The sequence below is a fragment of the Chionomys nivalis genome, chromosome 23 (assembly GCF_950005125.1).
Source record: "Chionomys nivalis chromosome 23, mChiNiv1.1, whole genome shotgun sequence".
NCBI lineage: Eukaryota > Metazoa > Chordata > Mammalia > Rodentia > Cricetidae > Chionomys > Chionomys nivalis.
In genome coordinates this window covers 725802-733011 of record NC_080108.1, presented here as the reverse complement: position 1 = coordinate 733011, position 7210 = coordinate 725802, and positions in this window count along the sequence as shown.

Here is a 7210-nt window from a genome sequence, read left to right as displayed (position 1 = left end):
GGGGAGTGGATAATTTGATCCTCTTCCCACTTACCACTGCAGCACCAAGATGGAATGTGTGATACCCTCAGGCTGCCCTCACCCCGAGGAGCTTCTCCACCTTCATGCACCAACCCTGCGTGTGTGTAGCTGTTGTGCAAGGGTCCAGTTCAGGACGCCTGAGGCCCAGCTTTGACCTTGCTGCTGACCCACTTCAAGATGCTAAAACAACACCCTGACCCGGGAGGTGGGGGCCCTATAAAAAAACAGAAGACCTGGCCAGCCCTCTTGGTGCCGCAGTTTACACCGTGTTTGAGCACAGACATTGATACTGGATGTGGAGGGTTTAGATTTGCCAGGTAGAACACAGGGATGAGGAAGAGCGAACAGCAAGGCAGCTATAGAGAGAGCGGCTCGCCTACACAGTAAGAGGGAGAATGCCATGTAAATGTTCTTGGAGAGCCGAAAGTATGGCTGGATATGGGGCCGACAGAAGGGGGCCGGGGTAGATTTTTAAGCAGATCATATCCCACCAGCTCTGCATTATAGAACTGTCTCTCTGACTACCTGGAAAGCCAATTTGGCAGTAGGACCAGAGGGGGGGAGTATAAACTCCAATGAGGCAGCTGGTGTGATGGAGAGAGAGGGGGGAGAGAGAGAGGAGAGAGAGAGAGAGAGAGAGAGAGAGAGAGAGAGAGAGAGAGAGAGAGAACTTTGTCCTAGATTAGAGCATTAAGGAGTTACAGGGGCTAGAGAGATGGCTTAACTATTAGGAGTGTGTAATGTTCCTGCAAAGACCTGAGTTTTATTCCCAGGACCCAAGTCACATCTGCCTGTAAATCTACCTCCAGGAGAACTGACACCCTCCTCTGGCCTCTGTGGGCATCTGCATTCACATGCAAACACACACACACACATACACACACACACACACACACAGAGAGAGAGAGAGAGAGAGAGAGAGAGAGTTAAAAGTGATAAAAAACAAGTCTTTAAAAAAAGAAATACTATTATTATGATCAGCCTAATGAATGATGTCATCAAATGCTCACTGGAATGAGGACAGTACTAGATATTAATATCAGTTTCTAACTCAACAATTCTTCAAGTAGGTTACTACCCCTATTTCGTAAAGAAGGAAATCAAGATTTGCCCAACATTACACAGTAAGCATCAGCAGACCCATCTTACCCTAATGCCCACACCTGTCCAGCTCAGGCGTTTCCACCAGACTCTGCTTCCAGAAGAAAAGCAATGTTCTAGTAGCCAGAGAATGCGCACACTCCACCTGGTTTTTGTGACTGTTTGGATGTGGAAAGCAAAAGGCAGAGGAGGGAAGGATGGTAGGCAGGCTGCTGAGAGTGTGGGGTGGTGGGTGGTGGGTGGTGGATGGACAGAGAGTAGAGGAAAATCAGAAGGCTGGGAGAGGACGCTGAGTATGGTCTTGGCCATAGAAACATAAGACCGTTGGAAATTGTTGGTCAATGACAGTTGCAGATATACGAACAGATGAGATCACTAGAGGAAGCGAATACAACAGATTGGAAGATCAAGGCTGGGACATTGGAGCTCTCCAACCCTCAGAGGATGAAGACAACGGTCTAAAGACTCGGAGGGGAGCTATATGAAGTCAGCCAATGAGGAACGGAGTTGAATAGTCAGGTAGTGAAAGCAAAAGTCTGTAGGGACCAGCAAGCAGGGTGAGGCAGGCACTCAGTGTCCCTTTTGATCTTGTCAGAGTGGTCTTCCTGCTCATAGTGTCACCCAAGAGTTGGGAGAGTCTCTAACACCCTCCTCATGGACTTTGAATTATCTCTGTGCACCAGACATGGGGAATCTCTGGCCCAGATGCATTAGTGACTCCTCTCCAACCCTTTCCACAAACTCTGGATGGTCTGAGATTAAGAAGGTGAAGAGCCAAGCCAGGCTCACACACACCTTTCATCCCAGTGCTCAGGGGGCAAGCAGATCTCTGTACACTTGAAGCCATTCTGGTGTGACAACCATAACTACATAGTGAGACTCTGTTTCAAAAAAAAAAAAATCAGCAAGAGAAGAGAAAAAAATGAGAAATGCATGAAGATTGCTAGAAAGATCTAACAAATAAACCAAAGAGAAAAGGAGTCTTGTTTTGATGCTATTTAAAAATAACTGTATTTAACGAGAACAAAGTCACAACCACCCTTGCTGAAATGTTATCCAAGCAGAGAGTTAGCACTGTGTGTACCAAGTGAAACCGGAGGGTTGCTGTCCATTGTCCTGACAGGTTTTCTTGGTTGCCGTCCTTATCCAGGAATGACACTGTGGCTGTGTAACCCTCAGATGTATGTGAGCAGAAAAGCAAAACTCCAGCTGGACAGAGAAGGCTTCAGGGAGGGTCACGGTCATCACCAGTTGGGTTAAATCATGACTCACGGTTTCTCTTTGCCGCTGTTCCTCTTGATGAGAGAGCCTGTAAAACCACTGAGGCTGTACTATTCTGCAGTCATAAAAAAAGCCCATTCCATGCTTGATTGACAACATTTTTAGGCCATTGAAAGGAATCATTTTCCTCGTGAAGATTCAGGAACCCAAACTCCATAAGCTTAGGGAAATTGAGGTGATGGGGGCGTGGAAAATGAAGGTCAGCTTAAAGAGCAGGAAGAAAGTATAGGCAGAGGCAAATCTCAAGAAATTGAGCTACCATGGTGAGGAAAGAGAGTGGATTTAGTGACTATAGAGTAACATGAGACTGAGGTCCCGTGAGATGAGAAATCTATAATCAGATCTGTAGCCAAATGCTAAGCAGCAGATAGAGAGAGAAAAAACGGTACCTAGAGGGAGAAGGCAGAAATGTGCTTGGGCCTTGAGCTGGGGGAAGATGCTCCTGCCTGATCGTTGTACTACGGCACAGAGGTTAAAGCACTCAGGGTCAGCAACCAGGCAGTCTGGCTGCGAATTGGCCCTTCCAGGGCATCTGGCTTTGATCAAGTTACTTAACGTAAGGTAAGGGTTTGCCAAATAGAGACATCCACTCTGTAGAGCTGTTAAGACGATGGAGCTGGGCAATGCAGGAAGGCACTCAGGATAGTGCCTGGTGCACAGGAAGGGCTTGATGAAGTTGGTGTCCCTGGTCAGTTGGTTAGCGATTAATTTACCTTACACAGCTGGAGGGAAGGAGAGACGTGGCGCAGCCTGCAGCTCCCACCCTCGGCTTTGGTCTGGAGCCAAGGATTTTGAGTCAGACCCGAGTTCATGCCACCGTATGCTATATTTCCATTTGTCTATCTGGGGAAAGCTTCCTGTCAAGAGCCGGCTACAGGGCTGAGATTCAGCTGATTCCGTAAAATGTTTTCCTAGTGTGCATAAAGCCACAGGCCTGAAACCCAACAACCACGTAAACCAGGCATGGAGTCATATACTTGTAACCCCAGCATGCAGGAGGTGGAGGCAGAAAGGTCAGAAGTTCGAAATTATCTTTGGCTACATCGTGAGTTCAAGGCCATTCTAGGCTACATAAAACTCTGTCTCAATAAAATAAAATATAAAGACAGGCTATGTAGAGTTCATGCTGCATGTGGTAGAGCAACAGGGCCAGATGCTTGGTCCCCCAGAACTTAGTCCATACTTCATCACATAGCTGGGCCATGCCCAACTCCATTTGTCTAGAAAGCCTCAGGTGATTTTCTGTTCTTCACAATTCGAGAAAACCTGTGGCCATTTTTCAGATGAGAAAACAAAGGTTTAGGAGGGGAAATCACTTGTAAAAAGCCACTCAGTGAGCTGGCTAAGTGGCAGAGGCAGACCTGGGATCCAAAAGACCCCTCTTCTGCTCCCTTAGCTCTGCCTCATCTCTATGTCCCCAGCTCATTCGGTCCCCATTGCACCTGAGGGTCCCTCCAGGTAGGAGCAGATTCCTGTGCCAGCCAGAGGCCCTAGCCTCGAGAGGAGATTCATTGCCTCAAAATTGATTCGTTACCCCTGGTTTCCTCCTTTAGGGCTTTTTGCTGGAACTTCCAGTCTATGTGTCCCCCGGCTTTCCTCATCTTCCACAGAGACTTGGCATTCTTACAGACGGCACCCACAGTAGCTGAGCATCAGGTCTAGGGATCTGAGGACTCAGGGCTCACAGGCATAGCTTCCAGGTCTAAATGGGATCATATAATTTCCTTGGAGCCTCACTACCTCCTGACTAGGTCTGCATCGTGATCTTCAGGGTGTATCTGGGGAAGCTGAGGCTTGAAGCATGAGACCTACCTAGGGTCTCAAAGGCATTAGGTTCCAATCAAGGATTTCCCCTCCGGCCACAGGCCCTCTCTCCAGACACCTCCTGCTACTGCGTCTTCCCAGTCAGAAGACAGCTCCCTCCAGCTCTCCTGTGCGATACCATAGCAGAGTCTGCCATCCCCTTCTAGGGATCCCAACTGAAAGGGAAAGGGTCCCCTAAGTCTCTGGGGCCTGACCACTTGCTCTTTCCAGGGTGGAGGCCTCTCCACAGCTGGGTGAACTCTAGGCCACTCCCCGCTCCACCCACTCGTCTCCCTGATAAAGAAGCTTGAGCCTGCAGGCCCAGCTGCAGCGCTTCCATCATCCAATTACCGGAGCCCGCTGGCACGATAAATCTTGCTCGCACAAGCGCAGGCAAAGCTGCAGCTATTTTCATGGCCATTACCGTGCATAGGACATTGGGACTCAGGTCATTTGCTTTTCTGACATGGAGTCCCTGTCCCCCAACCCTCCTCCTCCTTCCCTGCCTTCTGGCAGGTCTCACTGGCAGCCACCCAGCTCCCTCTTGTCACTAGCTTCCTCGCATTCCCCCCAGCACCGGCTCCCCCCTTCCGAGGCTGTGGGCCAAGATCAGAATTCTCGGTGTGACCTTGGCCAAGTCACTTCACCTTTCTGGGCTTCAATTTCATGTAAAATAAAAATGGTGTCGGTGACTTGACAGGGGTCTGTGAATAACTCACCCAAGCATGGTCAGTAACAAGGGTCCTTTCCAGCATTCTTTATTATTTTTTAAAAGTTATGCATTCACCATAACATATGTTAGGAAAAAATTAATATCAAGTCTGCGAGTTTCATTGCCAGGAGACCATGAAATCAGATGTTTGCATAAAGTATGCTAAGGGAAATATTAAAAATAATCCACAGATTTCGCTAATATGGAAGCAGCGTGTGAATGAGAGAAGGGTGAAAAGTCCTGAAATAACAGCCACACGGTGCTTGCTTCATAAACATCTGTTCTGTTCTCCACCCTGTCCCAGTTCCCATGGAGGGGAACCCGGACCCTCCAGAGGCAGAGGGCAGGGTGTGGGAGCACCGCAGGACCTTTACCAGGCAGATGCCCTGCTTGGTACCGGGGACAAGGGGCTCTGATGGCAATGTCTCCCTCAGGGAACCCCCAATCCTTTCTCTTTAACGTAAACTCTGTCATAGTCAAGCAAAGCTGTTGTCATGACATCTACCCAGTAGGATTTCCCTTGAGGTCTCAGACTTGTGGATTTGCAGCAGAGGGCACCAGCTGGGGACAGGAGACCCTAAGCCCACCTCTGTGAGGAGAGGCGTGAAGGAAAGAACACACACACACACTCAGCTTGATGGAAAATGTTGTCCGCGGAGGCCTTGTGTGGAGGGCTGTGTGTATGCTGTGGGAGAGGGCTGAATCCCCAGATCTTTGCACAGGCTGGCTGTGCCTGCCAGAATGGGGGAAACCTCACCTCTTCCCATGAAGAAAGCTGACTGAACCAGGGAGTTTTCAGGCCCATCCCAGGGCTGTCACTGGACAGTAGAGAGACTGGGACCGTGTTCTATTAGAGATGGTTAGAGGCAGGCGTCCACTGAAGAGGTCATGTTCAGCCATCAGAAGGGAATTAGCTAAGGAATTCCAGGAAGAGGGCTCCCTCGGGATTCATCCACCTGTAGGCAGGAATGGAGGAAGATCACAGCAGTTTCCACAGCCCCCATAACAGAACTCATAGGCTACAATGTGCAGCCTGACAGCCACAGATGAGGTAGGACAGACTGCCTATAAAAGGCTGAGTCTTGGGTATCTGGCAAAGGAGGAGGAAAACCCAGCTACCTGCCTCTAAATGCATTGACGATGGATGGATGAAGAAGTGGAAACCGTGCGGGGAAACCAGTCTACCAACTCCCAGTTAACCCTAGGTCAACAAAACCAACTATCTTAGACAAAACCAGAGGCAGATTCCGTGTGTGTGTGTTTCACCCTGGAGACGATAAAGCTAATAAATGCCTCAGGGCAACTTTGAAAGAGCAAGGACTGCTGTTCTGCCACCAATGATAGACAGCATGCTTCAAAATTGGGATTGCTGCAGAATTCAGGGAGTTAGGGAAAGATTGTCACCTTGTGGTTAACATTGGTAGTGCCTTGGACAAAATTATGCTGGGGCAAGGGTGCGGGGTGTCTTACAGATGCTTCAGATTGCAGACTTTCGACTTGCCAGTTCAAAATGGTCGTGGCAATAACGTGTTCTAATTTCTGGAAACAAAATAATAACAAGTCTCTTTTGGCAAGAGACCAGTGTTCAGTCCAGGTCGTTGTGACGATTGAAGACTCAGGGATAGGACCACCTACCACTGATTGGCAACTGCCTAGCCTCCCATCATTCTCACATAGTCAAATACATCAATAAGCCCCTTGGTGCTCATGCCTAGAGCCAGGACATAACCTGGTCTCTGGCCCCTGCTGCTGGGGAGCTCAGCCTAGAAAAGAATGCAAATACAGCAATAGACCATTACATGTGGTGGTCATGCTACGTGACCAGGGACCTGGAAGGCAAGAAGGGTGCCTATCTGGACCCAGGAGCAGGGCAGGGATCCCAGTAGATGGGACATCTACTCAGTTAGATCCTGGGAGGAAAGAGGGGAAGAGGGAGTTCCGGCAGAAAGAGCCAAAGAGAGGCAGAAGCACAGGCCTGTTAGGGAACATCTGTCTACAGATATAGAACTATCGGGAGAGGTGGGGTAGACACTGGTCTCCAATCACCAAAATAAAGCCTTTGTGCTGTGCCTGTGAGGGCACATTAGGTAAAGGTGATGCAAGCCTGCTGGCCTGAGTTTGAGCCCTGGAAAGGTCATGGGAGAGGAAGGAGAGGCTCCTTCCTCTTCCTTTCCTCTGACCTCTGCACAGGTGCTGTGGTGTGCACACCCATACAAATGCATCACGTGAAGGATAGCAAAATAGATAAAAATATGAAAAAGGAAAGGAAAACCCTATCCCATTGGCTGAGAC